Here is a 23,775-nt window from a genome sequence, read left to right as displayed (position 1 = left end):
GCACTGTAGGTCAATCAGCTCTTGTTGAAGCACTTGTGAGACGTCTCTGCCCGAAGGGAAAACTGGCGCACAAATAAATATATCTAAGGCAAGTTGAAGCTCACTTGTATCCAAATATCTGGTTTCAAACCGTTCTTGTAATTCGCAAATGATTTGAACATAATCTGAAAAATCCACATCTTCTTGAACGCTGTCTAGTGCAGGAGAGTGTCCACAATTCTTCTCCCACAACTGTTTTTCCCACGAAGTAAGTTTTTTTTTTAATGCTTGAATCGACTGCACTAAATCAGCAATAGAGTTATTCTCGCCTTGCAGTGAAATGTTCAAAGTATTTAAATGACTAGCAAGGTTTTTTTCTTTTTGAAAAAGCCATTTCGCCACTCACTTGGGATCACAAAGTAGTTGTTCTGGACGTCCTTTCATTTCCAGAAACGTATTTATTTCGCCCATCTAGGAGAAACACCGATGAAGCACCTTTCTTCTCCTCGGCCATCTTACTTCGGCGTGGTAGGGGGTGTCCGGGTATTCCGCTTCGATATCAGCCAGAAATTCTTTAAATTGGCGATGTGTGAGTCCATGCGATAGAAGATAATTAACCGTTCGAAGAACTGTGTCCAAATCATTTTTTATGTTGACAATCTTCGCACGAAGTGCCTCCTGGTGCATCAGACAATGGACTGCCGCGAATAAGGAACAGCTGACTTCAGCCATTTTTGACCTGGCGAAACTCAGAAATCCAGTGCGTATCCCTCGTAGCGCAAGGGCTCCATCCGTTGTTATACTGGTCAGGCGTTCCCATTTTAAACCCATTGACTCTAACACGTTTTCTACGGTTAGAAAAATATCCAAACCCGTGGTTGCGTCTTTTAATGGTATAAGGTCGAGAAATTCTTCTGTGACACGTAGATTGTCGTCGACACCTCGAATGAATATGACGAGCTGAGATGTGTCCGCAACGTCCGTGGACTCGTCAAGAGCGATAGAACATGAAATGAAGTTTGCCGCTCTCTCCATTAATTGCTGCGGCATATCTGAAGCCTTATCTTCAGCTCGGCGAGCAAGAGTTTGAGGCGAAAGAGCTATTTTTTCAAATTTTTCCGTGAGGTCTGCTGGACAAACACAAGCCGCCGAGTCGACCAGGCAATCCTTGATGAGATTCCCAGCCGCAAAGGGTTTCCCTGATTTTTCAATTCTCGGCGAGCATTTGTAGCTTGCGCGCAAACTTTGCCCACCTGTTTCCTGCTCCTACCACGGCAAAAAATAACATACAATTATTTTTGTACATTCCTGTTTTTTAAACACTTTTATCATTTTAACAACAAATTGTTTCATTCATTGAAACTCAAATAAAAACTAACAAAAAAAGATTAGTTTTAGGTGCGTTTTCCCCCCAGTTCCTCTGAAAAGCGGCCTTAGACGCTGGCAAGGACAGCGAAATGTGGTCACAAAATAAATTTTTATCTATTGGAATATTTGATTTTTAATTAATTGAATACATAGATCAAACTACAACATATGTTTTCCTATCCATAAAAACACAAGTATACAAAAACAAAGAATGACTCTTAATGACACTTTGCTGCCCGAGAGAACGTTTGTGAAGGGTTTTCAGAAAGTGGCAAAAAATAACGACCTGAAACTTCTTCTTATGTCTGTGCGACGCGATTTAATGCAACCCAAATATAAAAATTAACCGAAAAGGAGTGTTCTTTGTTGCTGACAATCTGATATTCGATAACTGGCACATTGCTAAGTGACATATCAGATTACAAAATATAGTTTTACTTGTCATCTTTATAAATAATAAAGAGCCATACGATAGGAAACACTTACTTCACAGTGATGCTGCTTGAAATTTTATTTCAGTTCTTCAAGACTTCACTGGCATTCCTCTTGCGACACATTTTCGAACTGATATTTGTGACAGGTATTAAAGTGCCGTTCAATCGAGTACTTTTTTAAATACATGAGGTTCCGATGACATACTAAACATTTGGCATGATTTTCGACAGCAGTACAAAGGAAATTAATTTCCCACTCAGGTTTAAATAGTGCGGACGCGCCGCTCCTCTTTCTTTTTGTCTGCTGCTGTTGACCATCCATCTCGATCCGCTGTAGCCTTACGTCTGTTGCGTAACGGCTTTGTGTCGCTTTTGACCGCTGCTGGCGCCGCGGTATGTCGTCCGTAAGGCAAGATGAGACGCAGGCCCGTGAGGTGACGCGGGGGGCTCACGCCAAATTCCTCACGTCAGCGTGAGTCACGGCGATAATCATCGCAAGTTGGATCGCAGTTTCAATACGCAGTTTGTTGAGGAACTTTGGTTCTGGCAAAGATGGCGACTACTTCTGCTATGTTAATAGATATAAGTTCAGAATCGGATTCTGATTCTGAGTTTGAGTTCGAAACGGTGTGTTACATCGCTCTGATGAAACTGGCTACAGGTTCTCACGGCGAAGAAGGCAGGAGGAGGACCATATGGCGTGAGTCAGAAGGGGCAGTGTAGCTGGTGAGAAAAGCCCTTGCTGTCGCCAGGGCTGGCCGCGTGGGATTAGCCGAGTCTGTGAAACAAATTTATGTCAACAATGCCATCTAGTTGACACAGTAATTCATAGATATACTTGCAGTGGTCGCATGAATAGTTGGAAGTGGATCCGGGAGCAAATAGCTCTGATTACAAGAACATCCCCTGAGTATATATCGCTGTCATTGATACACAGGCCTGAAGCACGCTATTTCCCAGAAGCAAAAAATAACGCTGTGTACTGGTTGCTGGGAAATTTTGTTAACTACGTCCTTAACAAATTAGGATCCGATAGCATCATAGAGTTCAAGGTACACATGCTGTGTGATTTCAACAAAATTAGAAGCTATTCGAATCACAAGAAAAAGTTCGGTAATATGCTAAAATTGTATTTGAAAGAATGGGCATTGGTTAATATAAAAAAGGAAGACTGTGATGACAGTGATGTATTGTAGTTACCTTAAGAATACTATTTAAGATTTTGCAGTATATTTATGATGTGTGCTTTCTCTACTTCAGAGAGTAGTTTTTTGAAATTTATAAGCTAATGTACAGAACTTATGTGACATTGAGATTGTCTGTCTAATAGTGCCAAACACAAAACATTAAAGGTGCATTATTGGCTGATACTAGAAATTTGGAAAAAGACGGTTTTTATAGAAATGTCCTTATCGATTGGTTAAAATCATAAAATTCTATCTGATAAATGTAATATTCAATGGCTGGCACATTGCCCTGTTCATTTTTGCAGTGAAAGACTGATTATATAGATCTGATCACTTCAGATACTTAGATTCAATTAATGTCCAGAAAGAGTAGTTGGAAGGCTAGTCAACTTTATTATATATCTCCTTTCCGCCATTCTCAAGTATTTCAGAAATTGTCTAATATGATTATTAAACTGCTTTCTATTTAAAATTATCCCACCAACTTGCTGATATCCATCATAAAGAACTAATTATGCTTCTGTAAAGATTGCAGCTCATAATTCGAAGTGCTGATTTTACTTCTTCAGGTTGAAGTTTGAATGTCTTTAAAAAAAAATTTTTCTTGATGTTTAATTTAATTCTTTCTGGTAATTTAGTCAGTAACACAATCTTCTGTTGTCTTTCCTTAACGTCAGCGTAATTGAAATGATCAAACCGTTTTGTTTAAATAACTTCATGTATGTATAACTTAGTATGTATTTGGAATGTGTAACATTGTTTTTTTTTAATAAAGGTTTTTATTAAAAAAAAAGCGGTCTAGGGCGCTGCAGTCACGGACTGTGAGGCTGGTCCCGGCGGAGGTTCGAATCCTCCCTCGGGCATGGGTGTGAGTGTTTGTCCTTAGGATAATTTAGTTTAAGTAGTGTGTAAGCTTAGGGACTGATGACCTTAGCAGTTAAGTCCCATAAGATTTCACACACATTTGAACTTTTTTTTTGTCGCCAGGGCTACTGTAGCGAGAAGAGGGCAATTTCATTTTCATCAATTAACAGAAACACAGAAACCGTATTTTCGCATACAGACATTAGCAGAAACAGGAATCATATATATATATATATATATATATATATATATATATGATTCCTGTTTCTGCTAATGTTCGATTCTATATTGATATCAAAGACGTGGTTAAATCCATCTATTCCGTTTTCACTGGTAGATATGGAGGGCTACACGCTAGTACGGAATGATATTGTAAGGAACCTAGGCATCTTTTTCGGTAAACATTTAACCAGGACAGAGCACATCACGAAAATTTGCTACAGAGTTTTAACAATGTCAATGTAGAATGTTAACAACGAATTACAATGGAACTTACCATTTCGTATGTCCGTTTCCTTGGCCACTTCCTCCCACTTCTCAGCTTTCAGCTACGTTTTCAAGTAATCTTCATGGCTTGTATCATACAGAACTTTGTGAACACGTACGGCTTCAATTAGCTTTTCCTCCATTTCGAACTACCAACAGCCAGAACCACCGTGAGCCTCGCAGTAAACTGCGTACAGGAGACTGCGGTCCGCAAGGTCACCAAACGCGGGAACTGCGTCACGTCACGCTGCGTTCTAACGTGAGCAGCACCATTCAGTTGTGTGGTTCGCAAAAACTCACCCTGAGTCACCCTGCGTCACCTCAGGGGCCTGCGTCTCATCTTGCGGCCAGGCTAAGAAGCGCGCGTACAGCGGCATAGTGAGGCGCGGCGGGCGGTCCGCACGGCCAGCTAAACGACATGGCTCGTCCATTGCGACAACATACGAATTCGCCCGGGCGCTGGCCGCGTGCGATCGCGGGCCCTAACGCCCCAGGGGCACAGTTTCGACGAGCCTGTCCTAAGATATTAACTATTCCTCCTGGAGCTGATCAACAATGCCGGTAGCTACACACCTTCCCGACTTCCTTATTAATACACTTTTGTCCTTATATTTCATTTTTTTCATTATGTAGATTAAATTTTTCCAGTCCTGCTGGACAACTGAAAAACTTACTCCCTGTCGCATTTTCGTTGACTGAAGGTCGAGAAGAACTATGTAGCTATCCGACTTATCTCTTCTTTGGTCAGTTCTGAGGTCGGGGTCATAATTGCTTGTTCGGTATCTTTATCTTTTCTTAAACAGAACTGATCTTCCTTTGGTACCGTCTCAGTTCTTTCTGATTTTTATAAAGCAATCCGAGGTGACGCTTTAGAAGCGACTGATTTTAACTTTAATCCGATGGTTTTCAGATTTATTCTTTCGTTTCGTCGTTTGCAGTATGACGATTTCATTATTTTTGTACATGTGATGACAAGTGTCTTTTTTAACAGTTTAGAATACCGGAACAAATAACTCATTACTTCCTATATCTCGCTCTTATGAACCTAACACATCTTACCGGAAATAATAACCTCTCAAATATAACACTTGCTATGAGATATTTATTTTCCATCACGCAGTCAGTCACTGAAGCGCGCTCGCAGGACTTGTCCACGAACGACGGCCGTGGTCACACTGTGCTATGTAATTTGGGCACGGTTGGGAGAGAAAACATTTATCTGTCTTGCTTGGATCAATATCCATCATTAAATTGTTTGAATAACACTACCAACCTTATTTTGATCCCCAATGCAAGGTTAATTAATGTAGCCTACACCGCTGATTAACCCTGTTGCCACTGTATGTTAATAAAATAGAAAGCACGCACATCCAACGCCTACACCGGAGTTAAGCTCAGTTTGTCGTTTATACTTAACGTTTTCATGGTTTGCGATCAAAATTTTCATATCTATGGGGAAAAAAGTGGAAGTGTAGTAGTTAAACCGACGGGCGGAGTCAAACACACAAACATAAAGTTGCTAATTTTCACCGAAAAACATTGCTTATTTATTTCATCCACCAGAGCCATGTTTGTTTCTTGTAAGCATTCGCATTTCTTTTTGCTCTCACGCAGATAAAGTCACGCGGATTCAAGTTTGAATAGAAGCCAGTTCTACATTCGCCGCCTGTGACAACAAGTTAATCATTTCTACACAGTTTAATTGGAAGTTTGTCAATTCCTCTGCATAACAACTCCATCCTGAAACAGTGCCATTAAGACACTATTCTCTCTAATTGATGCCTGACGGGATGCCTCGAAACTAGCACACTCGCTGTGGAACCCTGGACTATAATATCCGAATCACTAGATCCACATTGGATCGAGAATTTCCTTCAACATTTGTTTTCCAGCCAGTCGGCACTGTTTATTCACTAAGTCATTTTTTCCCAGAGATGGTCCCAGAAAGGAAGTTTTGGTCGCAACGTCTCATCGACGGCGTGGTCATTAGAGATTCAGCACAAGTTCAGATTGAGGAATGTAATCAGTCGTGCCCTTCTGAAAGAAACCTTCCATGTGGTTAATTTGAAATGAAGGGCATAAACTGCAAGGTCTTCAGTCCGTTCGTGCATTAAGTGGCAAACCAGGAGTGGTCGCCAAAGGAAGGAATTCGAAAGGCAAATCGTGGAAAGCCTAAGTATAACACAATAAAAAAACACCCGAGAAAAACGACAGCACAGACAAGTCGTTAAAAGATCTGTCAAGAGAAGTCATTAAAACCAAGAAATGAAAAAGAGTAAAGGGAATAAAAAGGTGACCAGGTTGGGCCACCCACCAAAGGCCAACAACAGACACCTGGGGGATGGGTGGGGGGGGGGGGAGGAGGAGAGGGGTATCCCATCAACCCTTTAGTCAGTCAATGAGGCCAAAAAGCCCTACATTACAGGATCAATAGAAGAATAGCAACAACATTCACAGGCAAAATGTAACGTCAGATCAGCCACTTTGGCGTCGTCTGGTAGCACCAGAGGCAGTGTGTCAGAAAGATTAAGGTACAGTCTATGAGCAAGTGGGCCATTGTCATGTGGGCTCCACATCGGCGGTGAGGGGGATCCTCACATTGGAGTGTCTAGCCATAGGACAGCCAAATGTGAAGGGGCAGCAGAGGATGGTGGATTCCCAGCGAGAAGACTGCATGGTGGAAGACTTACACATGGTCATGGTCTCCTTAATTGTCCTCAGTTTGTTTGGGGAGATTAGGGCACATCATTCTGAGTTCCAGAGGAGGAGGAGGAGGATATTAGTGTTTAACGTCCCGTCGACAACGAGGTCATTAGAGACGGAGCGCAAGCTCGGGTAAGGGAAGGATGGGGAAGGAAATCAGCCGTGCCCTTTCAAAGGAACCATCCCGGCATTTGCCTGAAGCGATTTAGGGAAATCACAGAAAACCTAAATCAGGATGGCCGGAGACGGGATTGAACTGTCGTCCTCCCGAATGCGAGTCCAGTGTGCTAACCACTGCGCCACCTCACTCGGTGAGTTCCAGACTTCCAACAATCGATGGCATATAAATTACTGAAGATCCAGTTCTGGGGCCCCCATTTCCAGAATCGGCATCCTGGTGACCAGCTCGGCCAGCCAGTCAGTTCGTTCATTTCCCAAAATCCCAACATGACCAGAGATCCAAACGAAAACGACTGGCCCTCCAGCTTGACGGATTTAGAGAAAAGTTCATGGCGACCTGGGTCTATATCCTGCTAAGGGAGCCACTTCAGATTAGGGCGCTCTTGCTAGTGAAAGAAAGAACATGGCTAAGGGTTAGTTTAATGTCCATCAGTCCAGCAGTAAAGATACTGCAGCCGTTTGGCAGACAGTGTAGTTTCCTGCACTTTGTGTGCTTACATGCAAAGCATCTTCATTCAGCCCACAGTGAATACCAATTCCGAACCAGGATCTGTCTCAAGGACAGACAAGATTAGGCAGCGAAAAATCGGGGGGTCCACGGAATCTCTTGGACCAAAGGAGACTTTGAGACCAATTTGAAGTCATTGCACAAACCATGGGGGCAGATGCGATGTCTCCCTGACGAGAGGCGATAGTTGAGAAAGTTGCAGTTCCAATCAGTGACACTGGAGGCATGCAACAATTGTAAACTCAGTTCTGGCTCGCTGTAGTGGAAGGTGGAGCTTCCTTCCAGAGAAAAGGTCATAGTAGTCAGTATGTTCAGAGAAACTATGAATGCATATAGCATAGTTCAGCGGCTGTTGTTCGTGCCTGATTGGTAATGGAGGGATTCCAGCCACGATTATTAGGCTGTTCACAGGCCTTGTTGGGAAGACTCCTGTCACAGGTTCGACCCCACAATGATGAATGGTGTCCAGTATCCGAAATGTTGAGGATAATGCTGTACCATATGCTGGGCTACCATAATGAAGATGCAACAGAATCAGGGGTTTGCAGAGCCGCAAAAGGGTAGAGCAAACTGTAACACACACAGTCTTACTGAGGTAGTTAGTGTATTGAGGTGTCGCCAGCACTTTCGCTTCAGTTGGCAAAGGCAGAGAAGTCACGTCAGCTGGAAATTGAAGACCAGTTCCAAACGGCGGTGCCTCTCAACTGCAAGAAGTAATTGATCGTCTAGGTAAAGTTCGGGGTGTGGGTGGGCAGTATGACAGCCACAGAAGTGACTGACATGAGTCTTAGTGGCTGAAAACCGAAAGCAATGGGTGAGAGCCCATGACTGCACGTTTCTTATGGCGCCCTAGAGGTGACACTCAGCAACATCATTACTGCAGAAGCAATAATAACAGCAAAATCATCGGCATATAAGGAGGGTGTTACCGAAAACCCCTGCCACTAGATCACTGATGCCCACGAGAGAGAGGAGGATGATTAGTGCAGAGCCCTGCAAAAGTCTACTCTCCTGGACATGGGGGGACTGAGTGAAGCACCCACTTAAAACTGGAACAGAAGTTCTTGACAAAAGTAGTGAGTGAACTCCAGAGACCTTACTCATGTAAGGTAGCAAGGATGTGGTGATGCCAAGTCATCTCATAAGCCTTCTGTAGGGCGAAAAAGACAGTGATGAGGTGCTGAACAAGTGCAGGCCATCCAGATGGTGGACTCCACGTGAAATAAATTGCCATCAGTGGAACAGCCTTCGTGAAAACTACCCTGAGGCCCCAAGACTCAAGGACCCAACAAAACCACTTACTCACCATGCATTTGAGCAACTTATAGAGAGCATCTGTAAGGCTGGCTGGGAAATAACTGTCCATCCCTAGCGGTTATTACCCAGTTTCAGCACCAGAACTATTGTGCTTTCTCGCCACTGACATGGGAGCTCACCCTCATTCCAGATCAGATTAAAGAGGGCAAGGATGTGACACTGACAGTCGACTGAGAGAAGTTTCAGCGTTTGGTTGTGAATGCAGTCTGGCTCTGGGGCTGTATCAGGGCAATGGGCTGTGGCACTGGGGAGTTCCCATGAATTGAGCATTACATGTCTCCAGGTGATGGGCAGTAAAAGATAGGCACTTTCACTCTAGCCTTTGTTTAATGAGCCAGACGCTGAGGTGGTTGTTCTCAGGTGCAGAAGCAAGAGCAGAATGCTCAGTGTCTGGATCAGTGTAAATGACACTATCTAAAGAAAGACTTTGTGCACCTGCAGTGGACTGGAAGCTTCACAGTAGTCTCATCTTCACTCATACCTGTGATGGAGAGGTACGTGATCCAATGGTGGAAATGTGCAATTCCCAGAATTTTTGCTTTCATTGTTTTATGGGGTAGCAGATGCAGGCACGGAGCCATTTAAAGGCAGTAAGATGCTCCAGTGAAGAGTGATGCTTATTCTGTTGGAAAGCCCACCTATGATCTCTAACAGCCACAGCAATGTCTGGGGCCACCACAGTACTGTCTTTCAACAGGGGAATCCCGAAGAAAGGCTGGCTTGGTTGGCTGCCAAAAGAATGGCTGCTGTTGTATGCTGAACAGCACATCGATACTGCCTTGCAAAGGGGAGCTAAGGACGACAGCAAACATGAACCCACCCCAGTCAGCATTACAGAGAACCCATCTGCGTGCACGTCCAAAGGAGCAATGCTGAAGGAGGGACAGTAATATTGGGAAGTGGTCACTACCAGACAGGTCATTGTGAGCCCTCCAGTGGATAGATTGTAGAAGACCAAGGCTACAAAAGGAGAGATCAATGGTCGAATAAGTTCTGTGCACCACACTGCAGAGTGTGGGGGCACCAGAGCTCAACAGGAGAAAATAGAGCTGTGACAGTAAAGTTTCGATATCTTTACCATGGCCAGCGAGCAATGCAGCAGTACATTCTGGGACATGAAATCACTGGAAGGGAGAAAAACATTACATATGGGCAGGCGTTCGAGCTGCTGGAAATGACATTTCCTGGATGGCAAAACAGAATAAAATTTGTTACAGTTGCACTGGAGGATCAAACTGTCTAACACTGTGGGGGCATGAAGCAACCAGTGGGGGGCGGGGGGGGGGGGATTATGACACAGAGTCAGGTACTGACACCAATTGAAATGAGAGGAGTTCAACTAAAAACAGGTTCTGTGGCACATTCTCAGGCGAGATAAGGTGTCTCAGGAGTTACTAGGTTCTCCACCTGTGGCACAGAATTAGTACATGCCAAGTCTGGTGGCGTGGGGCCCTCTGGAATTTCCCTCAGCTTAGAGGACTTCTTTTTGTCTTTCTTGTCCTTCTCCTTAGAAGACAAAGACTGGGAACCTGTCCATGAACTGGTTTCAGGGGCAGAGGAAGAAGACAAGTGTGTCGGCCAGCAGCCTTGTGGTTCCTTCAGTCAATGGGTGGCATCTGGCGGTAGACCAGTAGGAACTGTGAAAGCAGGGAGAGGATGACGGACCTCCAGCTGGGGATGGGGACTGGTGTCCCTGGCAGGTGGGGAGCCAGTACTCCTGGAGTGGGTGCAGTGGAAGCAAGAGAAGGACTCCCAACTGTCTTGGGGGCAGGTATCAGAGGGTGGCTACGAGAGCCCACCGTAAGAGGCACAGCAGAGGAATGCACCAGCGACAGAGAAGGCGATGACGTTGCAGCTGTAGCACAAGATTGTGTCATTTGTTTGGGATTCGTATGCTCGTTCTTTTTCTGGCCTCCTGTATGTGAGGTTGTCCAGGATCTTATACTCCTGGATTCTCTTCTTATGCTTAAAAATGGAGGAATCTGATAAGCAGAGAGACTGGAGCTCGCATCAATTTACACAGATGGGGAGTGGAGCACAAGGAACATTTGCTTGCAGCGAACATCCACAATCCCTGCAGACAGCGGCAGCAGTGTAATGGGAACATGTATGTCAGAACTTCATACACCTGAAGCATCTCAAGAGAGGAGGAACACAGGGTTTCACGTCACAATGTCAGACCTTCATCTTGAACTTCTCAAGGCAACATATCACCCTCGAAAACCAAGATGAAGGCCCCTGTAGCAACTCTGTTTTCCCTTGGTCCCTACAGACATGACGGATGAAGTGCGCACCCTGTCACTCGAAGATGACCCGCAGTGAATTGTCTGATAGTAAAAGAAGATAACAGTGAAAAATGACTTCTTGGACCATATTTAAACTCCTGTGAAGAATGATAGTCACAGGAATGTCATCCAAAGTTTCACAAGAGAGCAGCGCCTGTGATCACGTAGGAGATGATGTTTTAATCAGGAGGGAGTTTCTCTTCGTCTTAGAGATAGCTGCAACTTCGCTGTGTTTGTCTTCAATGTGTTCCACAAAAAATAACGACTTTGTGGCCAAAAACGTGTTCCCATCAGTCCTGGTACAGACCAGCTATTGGAGGGGGGGGGGGGGGGGATTTTGCTGCTTGTTGTCTTGTCCTGCGTTTCTCCCATGGCGTGGCCGATGAAGGGAACGTGTTGGGATCGTACTTTGTTGCATCATAACGAGGACTTTTCATTTGAAGAGACAGCTGGGGCTGTGTGACCACGGGCAGGAAAAAGTTTGCCATTTCATGTACAAACTATCTGCCATGGTGCCACTCCCCATGGGCGCCACACAGCCACAGCAACAGCTAGCGAGCCAATAATACATTGCTGGGAGTCCCCGTATCCCCGTCATGACAGGCTTATATCCCACGGCACACATGGGGAGGGTGCAGCACACACATCAACAGGAAAATGCCTGCATGGTTAGGAGGCTACCATTCGTGCAGATATTTGACAATCCCTCCCTCCCCTTCAACGGGATGGCTACTGTGCTGGATTCTGGGTGTGCTACAACAACATGAGGGAAGGGTGCCGGGTTGGAAGGGCATAGAGGCGGAGCATGCATGGCAATGGGTGACCATCGCTGCCCGACATGCACTTTTGTAAAATTTGGAAAGGATGGCAATCAAACTCAATAATGGGGACCAGGTAAGCGTTGATGGAAAGTGAAGATGGCACTGGGAGTGAAACTCAATATCAAGACCAAAATCGCGAATCAGGTCCAAACAGGAAAGTCAGAGGGAGTAACAGATAGATGAAGTGTAGGTTTGCAGCATAGAAGTGCTGCAAATGCTAGGGCCCCATGGTAGCCAAGCACGTACTCACCAAAGAATAGTGAGCTCTCTGGAGGGGAGTCATTCCGGCATTCGTCTTAAACGATAATAAGAAATTATGGAAATTGGAATGGCCAAACGGAGATTTGAACTAGCTTCTTTTCGAATACAAATCCAGCGCCTTCCCATCAAGCCACCCAGCTCGGTGAAATTGTTACTTGCTCGGACTCTAGTTCTGCATTTACGTGTCATCTGGCAAGATCGCTAATTACTATTTTTCTACACCGCCAAATATCCATCGACGTTATAGAAAACCGTCCTGTGGATGTCTATCCGTGTATGTCCCTCGGCGGACGAGAAAACACTAACAGCACGCTGGTCCTGTTTGGAAGCATTTGGAAATAACGTCGGCTACACGCTCTTGAAAATGACACAGTAATCGCGTCTCTAAATGTCTGTGCTGATATATCCGAATCGGAATCGCGCTGCTTTGCATACAGGCTGCAGAAAAGTCTGGAAAGAAGTTTTGTATCTCTTATTTCATGTAAGAAAAGTTCGCCAATTCCTAGGAGGGTTAGTTAAACTTTTAATTATCACCTCCAAAAACAAAAAAAAAAGGTAAACAGATAACGCTTTTTTGTGTGTTTTGGTGCATGTATGCAGTCCTTGTGCGCACTCAAACTGCTGTGCAACAGTGCGGCATTACGCAGCTAGAGGACCGAAAACAAAATCGTGCGGTGATTAGTTTTCGGCAGCTGAGTAAATTGTCAGCCGTGTCACACCAAGCCAGACGTATAAGGAAATCATCTGGATTCGCCCAACACAACTGCGATATTTCTACTCTTGCCGAAAACTAATTACCGCACAATACACCCACTATCAAAAGGTTGCGACATTTTGTTTTATTTCCTTTTAGCACCCCTAGCGACGTGCAGTGGTACTGTACAGCGACTCGAGACATGTACCAAAAGAAGAAGTCTAATAGTAATAATAATTACGTAAACTTGTTTTTTCCGCGGTAATAGACCAAACTTCATAAATACCATCGTTTTTTTTTTTGTGATCTCAGTCTTCTGGCTGGTTTGATGCAACCTGCCACAAACTCGTGGCTACTGCCAACCTCTTCATTTCAGAATAGCATTTGTACAGAACATTAACAGTTATTTGTTGCAAATATTCCAAGCTCTGTTCTCCCCTGCAGTTTTTACTCTCTACAGCTCCTTCTAGAACAGTGGTTTCTGATCTGGGATTAATTAACCGCTGAGGGGCAAAATATAATTTTCTGAGAGGTGAAAATAAAAGGGTTCAGTTCTGTCTCTGTCACGAAACTGAATTTGATTTGAAATATCATAGTTATTATCACGATTTCGTGGCACTGTAATATTGCTCACATAAGTTACTATCAACAGTTTTTTTTCTGAAATACTGGAATTACCGCTTGACGCAATGTGCTGTAGCTTATAGCTTGTGAAACTAATCTATCAACAAAACTTTTCTCACATAGTCCATGCACTACACACATGCTTTCTGCTTTGTACCATGCTTCTGGGACAATGAAATTGAGACATATACATCTCAGGTGTTTAAAAATTTGATGAAAATGCCTGCTGCTAGTTGTATGTAGTTCCTACACTATACCAGAAACTCCTTAATTTTTCGCTTCGTAACAATGAACGAACTAATTGGCAACACAACAGCAATTGCGTGTAGTTACTACACTACTATAGGGCTTACACGTTACTATTTTTATTATTATGACTATTAGAATTAGTTGTAGAAGTAGTGGTGGTGGTGGCAGTTGCCAGATGCAAAGGAATCAAAAACTGAGGTCTATCAATTTCTGCCAGTTCAAAAGTAAGGAGTCCAGCAGTCAAGTTACTTACGAATAGTAGGCCTAAGTTTAGTGCACACATTTTAATTTGATTGGTTTTAAATGGGGGTGTAGAGTGTGGGTGAAGTGAGTGTCGCATGGGACACGAGTGGTGCAGAGGAAGCATGTTTAGCACCAAGTGTCTACCCACCATGTGGATAGTTCGCATTATTTTCTGAGAACTAACTGTATGCAGCATTCACGATGCACAGAGAATAGGTTACTAGAAAGGAGCAATATCGACTCATTCATTGACTCATTAGTTTGCTTTTTAAAGAAACACCCAGAAAAACTGATCATCATTTATCTTCTATCATTTTAATAATGAAAATGTTCAAATAATATTCTTTTTAATGCTAAAATTTACTTAGGCGCCAATGTTGTTGATGGTTAATTCGAGGGGAGGGGGGGGGGGGGGGGGGGGGGAATTGGAAATCTGTGGTAAGCTCCTATGGGACCAAACTTCTGAGGTCATCGGTCTCTAGGCTTAGACACTACCTAATCTAACTTAAAGTAACTTACGCTAATGAAAACACACACACTTACTCCCGAGGGAGGACTCAAACCTCCGACGGAGGGAGCCGCGCGAACCGTGGCAAGGCCCCCTAGACCGCGCGGCTACCCTCCCGTGGCAGGGGGGAGGGAGGGAGGAACGCTACGTACAGCTAACGTCTGATTGCGCTCAGGGGAAATAGTCTCAGAAAGGTTGGAAACCACTGCACTAGCACGATGAAAATTATTCCCTGAGGTTTTAACACGTGCCTTATCACGCTTGCACTTCTTGAGGAGGAGGAGGAGGAGGGGGAGGAGGAGTAGGAGATTAGTGTTTAACATCCTGTCAACAACGAGATCATTAGAGACGGATCACAAGATCACATTAGGACGGATGGAGAAGGAAATCTGCCGTGCCTTTCATAGCATTTGCCTTAAGCGATTTAGGGAAATCACGGAAAATCTAAATCAGGATGGACGGACGCGAGTTTGAATGATCATCCTCCCGAATGCGAGTCCAGTGTCAACCACTGCGCTACCCCGCTACGTGTGTCGATTCTTTTCCTTGTAAATGATTTCCGTATGTTCGTCGCTTCGTTTAACCTGCGCAGAACCACCTCATTCCTCAGCTTACCAGTCCACCGAATTTTCAACATCCTTCTACAGCACCACATCTCATACGCTTCGCTTCTCTTCTTCCCATCCAGAGCTCGTGGTCTAGTTGTCGCCTCTGAATCACAGGTCTGGGTTCGATTCTCTCTGCCCGGGGATGGGGTGTTTGTGTTAGCCTCATCATTTCATCATCATCATTCGCCACAGTGGCTAGATTGGAGTGTGTAAAAATTGGACTGTGTAAAAATTTGGACTTTGTACGGGCGCCGATGACCGCGCAATTGAGCACCCTACAGATCGATCATCATCACCATCATCATCATCATCATGTCTTCTTTCCGGATTTTCACACCCTCCGTGATTCACTACCATGCAACACTGTGCTCGAAACGTACACTGCAAGAGTTTCTTCCTCAGATGAAGGTATTTCGTATTTGATACAAGCAGGGTTCCTTTAGCCTTATTCCACTGTTCTAATCTACTGTTTATGTCCTGCTTGCTTCGCCCATCATGGGTTATTATACTTCCAAGTTAGGAAAATTCTGTCTCTTAGTCTACTTCTTGGTCACCAATTTTACGTTACTTCTGCTGCTGCTTACAATTTTCGTCTTTCTTCAATTTAGCCTCAGGCTCTTTTCTACCCCTGTTGCACCGTCAGTTAGCTTCTGTAAACGCTAATCCTGGACTTACTTGAGCATCTAGAAAGTACTTCACTTCGTGATCAATGACACCGGATTGAGAAACCAGTCGTTGCTGGCAAGGAATCTGCCTGAAAGGGAAAGAGAGTCAACACAAAAATAGAGAACAGTCTCGGCGTCGGCTTGCACGGCAGCGTGGCGGAGTCAGCTAGTGAGGAAGAAAGACGACTCGGCTGGGGGCAATCGGTCAATGCGTCGTCGTCAAAAGGAGTCCCTGGCGATCAATAGCCAGCATTCACTGCCACCGCCACGGCGGCTTTTCAGCCGCAGCCGTCCCAGCCATTTGTCTTCGGCCATTCATTTTCGGCGCCGTCGACTTCCTGTTACGATCCTCTGCGTTCTTTTCCATTTCAACCCCCGGCATCACAACCGCCACCCTACCGTCCCCCCTCCCACTCCGCGATTTCTGAACTCGTGTTGCAGAAAAAACGGGTTTGAATGTAAAGAGAGAGGAGAACCGAATGCTTTCTGTGTCGCGAGCCGGATGGACGCCGCAAGGGTGTCGTCCTCCGAAGTGCTCCGGCCCTTGGAGGGGGTAGAAGACCTGGCAAGTAGCGGTGTTGAGTGCCCGGGCATTGAGGACCCTCCGGGAGGAAGCGACTGTGTTTGCTTCGGGTACTCCGCCAGCGCTAATGCTACCGCGAAGAAGCCCTCGGCGGTGATTTATTAGCGGTCCCGGGGTTGCAGGGTGGCATGGGAGCTCGGCTGAAACAATGGGACGAATACTCGTGGGTCGGGAACTGACAGTGACAAATGCAGCTCCCCGCGTCCCGTCACTGCAGGACGATATTTGCAGAGCTCATCCGATCCACGTTTGCCTAAGCGGTGCTACGTTGAGGAACGCTGCTGCACGAAACCTGACACGATACGTTTGAGGACTGTTCAGAGATTTTCGTATCACAGCTGTAAAACCTTTGTTTTTCATTTTTTAATTGTGTTTGCAACGTCGAGTATTACGGGGTGACGCAGAAAAACGGTAACTTCTGAAACGCGCAATAAAAGTAGAAAAATCCAACAAAATACTGTACTGACAGCATCTGAACCACTATAGCTTGGTTTTTAGGAGACAGTAATCCAAATTAACGACTTTGGAAAATCACACCCTGCACATGGCGTCCTCCTCTGCCTTCGGTCTGATCTTGAGGTTCCTCTCTGAGTGCTGCAACGTCTCAGCTGCGGTACTGCGAATTTCGTCTTGAATTCTTTGTTTCAGTTCATCCGGTGTTCTTGGTCCAGCCGTGTAGGCCCGGCTCTTAAGGTAGGCTCACAAGAAAAAAAATCGCAAACACACAAATGCAGTAGCCTTTGGGGCCAGGGATTGTCACTGAATCTTGAGATGACAAACGTTACCGAACAATTCTCACACAGCTGTCATTGATTGCCTTTATATTGTTCTTACCGTTAGTAGCATGATGTTGTTAGTTGTGTGACTGTGTACTGGTAGGTGCCACTATACATTTACTTTATGGTCGTGTAATTGTGATCACCTAACTATGTGCGGAAAGACTCTCTAGTACCTTGAATAAGTGGTGTTTATACACTGACAGAGTCTGCTTGGTCTGAAATGATACCTTATATTTCCGCACAAAACAAGTTTCCGAATGTCGTCGTTAACTCCTGTCGTTAAGGCAAGAATGTGTTTACTAGTAAAATAAATAACCTTTAGGAGCTAAATATAAATTATATAGATTCAGTCACTCGCCACATAGCAGTAATTAAGCACTCATTTCAAAGATTCGATCACTAAGAAAATCGTCAGTCCTAATAATTAATCTGATCGTCGCACTTTCATCCACACAAACCGACCATCACTTTCTTGTGTAGATCAATCAGCTTACTTCTCGTCTCTGAAATTTCGGGCATCCCTGTAATTTTATTTTGTGATAATTATTCATACGGCGTGCATGAAACTACGGGTCGTCGTAGTGCATGACGAACTCCTATGTAGGCATTTGGCTGCGGCGGAATCGAGTCAACGGAAAACTTTAACAAAATGTCGATTTATACATTTAACTTCAGACCGCGTAATTATTTGCAGGCTATCCCACCTAGGCAAAGCATACGCAACACTGTATAGAATCGCGTGAAATGGATAAATTATTGTTTTCACGAACCTTTTTTGATTACATATAATTTCAGTCTTCGTTTGATGTCCCATAAACAGCATAAAATTGGCTTCAAGTTGTCTATCTCTCAGCAATTCCATCAAATTAGCAGTTCTTTTCCAATGGCGCCCAATAATGTACTTGAATCTCCATAAATTCGGTACACGGCTTTATACTGCAAAGCTTCATACCACAGTCAAAGTTAAATAATTCAGCGGGCATGTTACATTTAATTCAAAACAATAATTATTCTGTCAGAGAATTCCCTTCGCTGACGAGCGTCTACCTCGTCATTTCGTCTCTGACACTGTACTTTGATCTGTCCGACGCGCTTGCTCACTGGCTGCATCAGCTCCGACTGATTCCCTTCGTTTCAACGTAACAGCATACAATACTTAAATATTCATAAAATTTGTAAAATAACCGTACACGATAAATACATCCTGTTAGAAACTGGTTTTGTGAAGTTTAAGAATGTTGTTCAATGCAAGTGCAAAAAAAGTTTGCAACATACCGATCTGAAGTGACCATCACCGTGGTGCGCTCTTCATTTTCGAAAAAGTAAGGTCCGATGACGCCGTGCGACGAAACTGCACCAGATACTTTCACATTTCTGCCGAGTTACGGTCTGTGTTAGGGTTGCTGTCTGCACAATAACGGTCGTCTGCTTATTCACGAAACTCCTGAGACGAAAGTGGGCCTCATCGGACGTCCACAGCTTGTCCGTAATTCAGTCGTCCTTGTTTATGTTTGTCATAATTTGCTCATAGAACTTTAATCTCAACTGGTAATCGTTCCTCTTCATTTGTTGCACTATCTGCAACCTGTACCAATGAAATTTGTAATCAGAATGCAGAATTCGGCGAACATTGTCACGTTTGTTAGCAGATCCCGTATCTTTAAAATTTTTAATCAAACTTTTTAAAGCGTGTTTCTAGGGAACCTGACTATGACGCCCGGACTTGAAAAAAACGTCGGAACTCTCTATGCGCACTTTCCAAACTATCACTGTCCTCGTGATAAGTTTTTAAGTCAGAAGCACTTTGTTGACCGTTCCAATGATTCATGACTACTAAATGGAGAGACTGTTTCGAGCTGCCAACTGTACATGGCTGTCGCTACGCATTTCAAATGGTCCCATTTTTCTGTGTCATCTTGTATCTGCAGACATAAACTGAAATAATTGCAATAAATAAATAATCTAATTTTAACAATAATAAGCAGAAATGACCATCTTTAGACATTGCATAAAAGCTGTGAACGAATTCCAATTCCAACCTAAAGATTTAAACTATAATAAATGTTTCCTTAACATAATAAACTCGCGTTGTCGTTGTTACTTTTGTGGTCATCTTTCGACGCTAGCTTGTCACGACAAGTTTTCATCAAGAGCAGCTGCCAACAAGCGTAATTTCGAAGTAAATACCCTCGGTGTAAAGAAACAAATTAATTCAGTTAATAAAGTCGTTTCTTGAGGTCCAGAGTACAGTGCTTGCAGAAAGTTTAGGTGCTGGTCTCCATTTTGTAGAATCCGCATTTGTTCCTAGCGTAACAGCATTTCAGTCAAATTCGATGTTACCAGGCATGTTAACTATCGGTTTTTAGTTAAAGCATCACTGCTGTACTGTTTCCCGTTTTGTAAAGAGGGCTAAGAAAAACACTACCTTTCCGACTAAAACGTTTTCTTTCTAGGAAAATGTAACTCATACAGCTATGAAATTTGTACTGCTATTTTACTACAGCATGGCACTCGTAAGATAATAAAACAGCCTGGGAAAGAAATTACTGTTCGTTTGGTCACACCTCGAACAAATATTTTCCCTTGTAAATTCGGTGGCAAAGTTGAGCAGATTTGTTCTGCGGTAAGTTCCCTTTGGCAATACTTACACCTGTTGTGACTGCACAGGTGTTTTCAGCATTTATTGTCTGCGATGGATCCGCAGTCACAAAAGGTTTAAGTGTTACCAATCGGGAGTTATCGCGTATTTTGCCATCGAAATTACCATGTAAAAAGCGTGGGAGGTGACCAAATGAATAGAAAATTTTTTTTTCAGGCTGTATTCTTGTTTTTACGATTGCTGTACTGTAATGGAACAGCAGTAGGACCAACACTTTCCGAGAAAAGAATTTAGTCATAAATGCAGGTCTATTTTTAATCACGTTAACAAAACGGAAAAACATTCCATCTCAAAACGTATTAGAGCACGAGCTGTGGAATGTAAACTGAAAACCCGTAATTAAGATGTTCTTGAATATCAAGTGGAACATTGACTGAAACGCTGTGGCTTTAGGGACACTTGCGAATTCAACGAAATTTTGAGCAATCCCTAAACTTTCTGCAAGCACTGTATATACGACAAAGGTTCCTTTCGGGGTACGCTGATATCAATGCTCTGTTAGTACTCATACCCACGCCCGGGTTCCCGGGTTCGATTCCCGGCGGGGTCAGGGATTTTCTCTGCCTCGTGATGGCTGGGTGTTGTGTGCTGTCCTTAGGTTAGTTAGGTTTAAGTAATTCTAAGGTCTAGGGGACTTATGACCACAGCAGTTGAGTCCCATAGTGCTCAGAGCCATTTGAACCATTTAGTACTCATAGACAACCGCTCGCTAGACGAAATATTCGCTCCGAAAGACTAGAAAGTTGCATAGGTCACACCAAAACTCAAAGAAGGAGAGAGAAATAGTCCGCTGAATTATAGACTCATATTAGTGATTGTGGTATCGATTTGTAGCAGCATTTTTAAGCATGTACTGAGTACCAGCGTTATAAAATATCTCGAAGAATACAATTAACATATAACCAGCATGGATTCCGATAAACATTCCTGTGAAACCAGCAGGCTTTTATTCGCATAAAGTAAAAATGGTATGGACAGGGATTCTCGAAATGATTCCATATTTCTAAATTTACAGAAGGCTTTTGATAGAGTTCTGTTCTTAATCAGATTATGTGTCTATGGAGTATTGTCTCAGTTCTGCCGAGTGGATTCGTGATTTGATGAAAAGTCATCGAGTGAAACGGATGTGATATCTTGGGTTCCTCATGGAAGTGCTATAAACCCTCTGCTGAATTTTATATAAATAAATTAGGAGAAATTCTGGGCAGCACTCCAACATTGCTTGGATATGGTTCTGTCGTTTACCGTCTATTGAATACATCAGAAGATCGAAAGGACTTAATGATAATTTATACAAGACATTTCGATTAAATGACAGTAAAAAAATGATAACACAAATCTGGAGGTTGTAGATTCACTTAAATACGTGAATATTACAATTACAAATTACTTAAATTGGAAGCAAAGCTACGTTTTATTGGCAGAAGATGCAACAAATCTACTAAAGAGACTGCCCACACTACGCTTGCCTGTTCTCCTTTGCAGTATTGCTGCGCAATACGGCATCCTTGCGAGACGGGGCTGACGATGGGCATCGAAAAATTTCAGAGAAGGGTAGCTCTCTTTGTGTTGTTGTGAAATAGATGGGAGAGTGCCACAGATATTATAAGCTAGTTGGGGTGGGAATCATTAAAACAAAGGCGTTTTTTGTTGCGGTGAGATCTATTCATGAAATTTTTAGTCAGAATGTCAAAATAATTTGTTGACTCCCACCTACATAGGGAGACATGACCGTTAGAGATCACATAAAACATTTGGTTGTTCGTTGTTACCGAAAGTTAAAATACCGAGAAATAGTCGAAAAGTGCTTATATAAATCCCACAACAAACACTTAAGTGAGAATTGCAGAACAACCATGTAGATGTAGCAAGTCTCTTCAGGTCTACATAACTACTGTAGCCTACATTCTACGTCCATTTGAAGCTGCTTACTTCATCTTTCACACATACCTCCGTAACTACTACCGGATTTTCTATTACGGAGACTTCAGTTTAAGCTTTGATTACAACCGAACCACTAAGGCCTATCACAAATTGAGTTATACAAATTTTTTCTTGTTTTATTCTGTGCAGCCCTGTATGGAGCAATTTGGTTTTAAAGTGAAATATATATATATTTTTTATTTTAGTTGGTAGTAATGATTGTCCGGTTTTCGGCGTCTTCGCTACGAACAGCTCATTTCAGAACAAAATAGGTTGAAATGTATTTGTCCGATGTTAACGAAATTTTTATAGGTTATAGGCACATTTATTGGTAGAGAAAATCTCAAGTTGCAGAATTTTTCAACCCCACCCCCACCCCCTCTCAGTAAAAAAAAGAGTTATTATTTTTGTAAAGTAACTTTTCCTCTCACCGACGACATACATACAAGAAAGCGACGGTTTGTTTTGAAGGTCTCCTTTGTAACTGAAAGAAGCTACAGCCAATGTGACCATACAGTGTGATACGGAATTTAGAAATAGTGAAAGACTGATTATGTGGATGCAGGACCGTGGATGTTGTGGGCACACTGGCGGAATCAGGTGCTACGTTGCCAGTGACAGACAAACCGTTTCTCAACAGCACGGCAGTTCGCGGCAACGACGCAGTCATTTTCACCTGTGCACGCTATTAATCGCTAGGTACAGCACTCACAGAACCAGTCCAAATATCACTGTTTATAAAAATCCGTACCACTCAATGCAGTCACAGTGGCTGTACCCTCTTACAACCACAAAAGAGACCTTCAAAACAAATCCACGCTTTCTGTTATACGTTTATCCTGCACTGAGAAAAAGATACTTTACAAAAATCGTAAGTACTTCTTTGTGGGCAAGTGAAAAACTCTTTAACTTGATATTTACACTACCTATATATAGGCCTATAACCTATTCAATTTTATTAACGTCGGGCAAATACATTAACCTATATAGTTCTGAGGTGAGCAGTTTGTAGCGAAGACGCTGATAACCGGACAATCCTTTCTACAATCTAAATTAAACATACATGTATAATGAACTTTAAAACCAAAATGTACCATATAGCCTAACCCAGAATAAAAGAAGTAAAATATGATATAACTCATTTTTCGATGGGTCCATTGGTTTGCTTGCAATTAAAGCCGAAACTCTAGTCTCCATAATAAAAAATCCGACAGTAAATCAGCTATTCCATAATGTCTCTGGATGTGCCTAATCAACTCAGCCCTTCTTTTCATTAAATAATACCGACTGTGCTAATACCTCAAAGCTGTCTCTACAATTCGGTTCACTCCCTTTTCATCAAATGATCGAGCTACCTATCTAGGTGCTGTATCCGTCTTCTTGAAAGTAACCGTTGGTCGATCTCTGTACGCAACCGAAAGAGTACGAAACCAATAATACGCAAGAACGGTTTTGTGTAACTTTGTAACAAACAGGGTGGATCGTCAGTAAGTAAAGATTTTTGGATTTATGATTCGAATAGTCTTCGGCGTATTAGGATCGTAACTGCCACTTTACATCGTGCCCACAGAAATCACTGTGCAATGCCCGAAGAGGATGTAACGGTGCTGATAGAAAAATGCAAATATGATACGTGATTCTGGGTTGTAAGGAAAGTGAATAATAGGAAATAACAGTAAATTGCCGAAGAACTCAAAGGTCCTACTGAGAACAAGAGAAAAACGATTTTTTTCCAAATAAATAAACGTTTCAGGAAACAGGTAGAGTCTGGTAGCTCTTTGCAAGAGTTTAATGTATTCTTTCCTTATAATTTCATTGAGAGATATTTTAATAATTATGATAATACG

The 23,775-nt window shown here is 43.2% G+C and overlaps 1 protein-coding gene across 1 annotated transcript in view; it reads left to right on the top strand.

Moving 5' to 3' along the window:
• The window catches only part of LOC126480664 (neurotrimin-like), a 336,431-nt gene that overhangs the window by 250,291 nt on the left and 62,365 nt on the right, over positions 1-23,775 (top strand). The window lies entirely within an intron of this gene.

This window comes from Schistocerca serialis, chromosome 5 (assembly GCF_023864345.2).
Source record: "Schistocerca serialis cubense isolate TAMUIC-IGC-003099 chromosome 5, iqSchSeri2.2, whole genome shotgun sequence".
NCBI classification, from domain to species: Eukaryota; Metazoa; Arthropoda; class Insecta; order Orthoptera; family Acrididae; genus Schistocerca; species Schistocerca serialis.
This window is presented reverse-complemented; position numbering and strand designations above follow the sequence as displayed.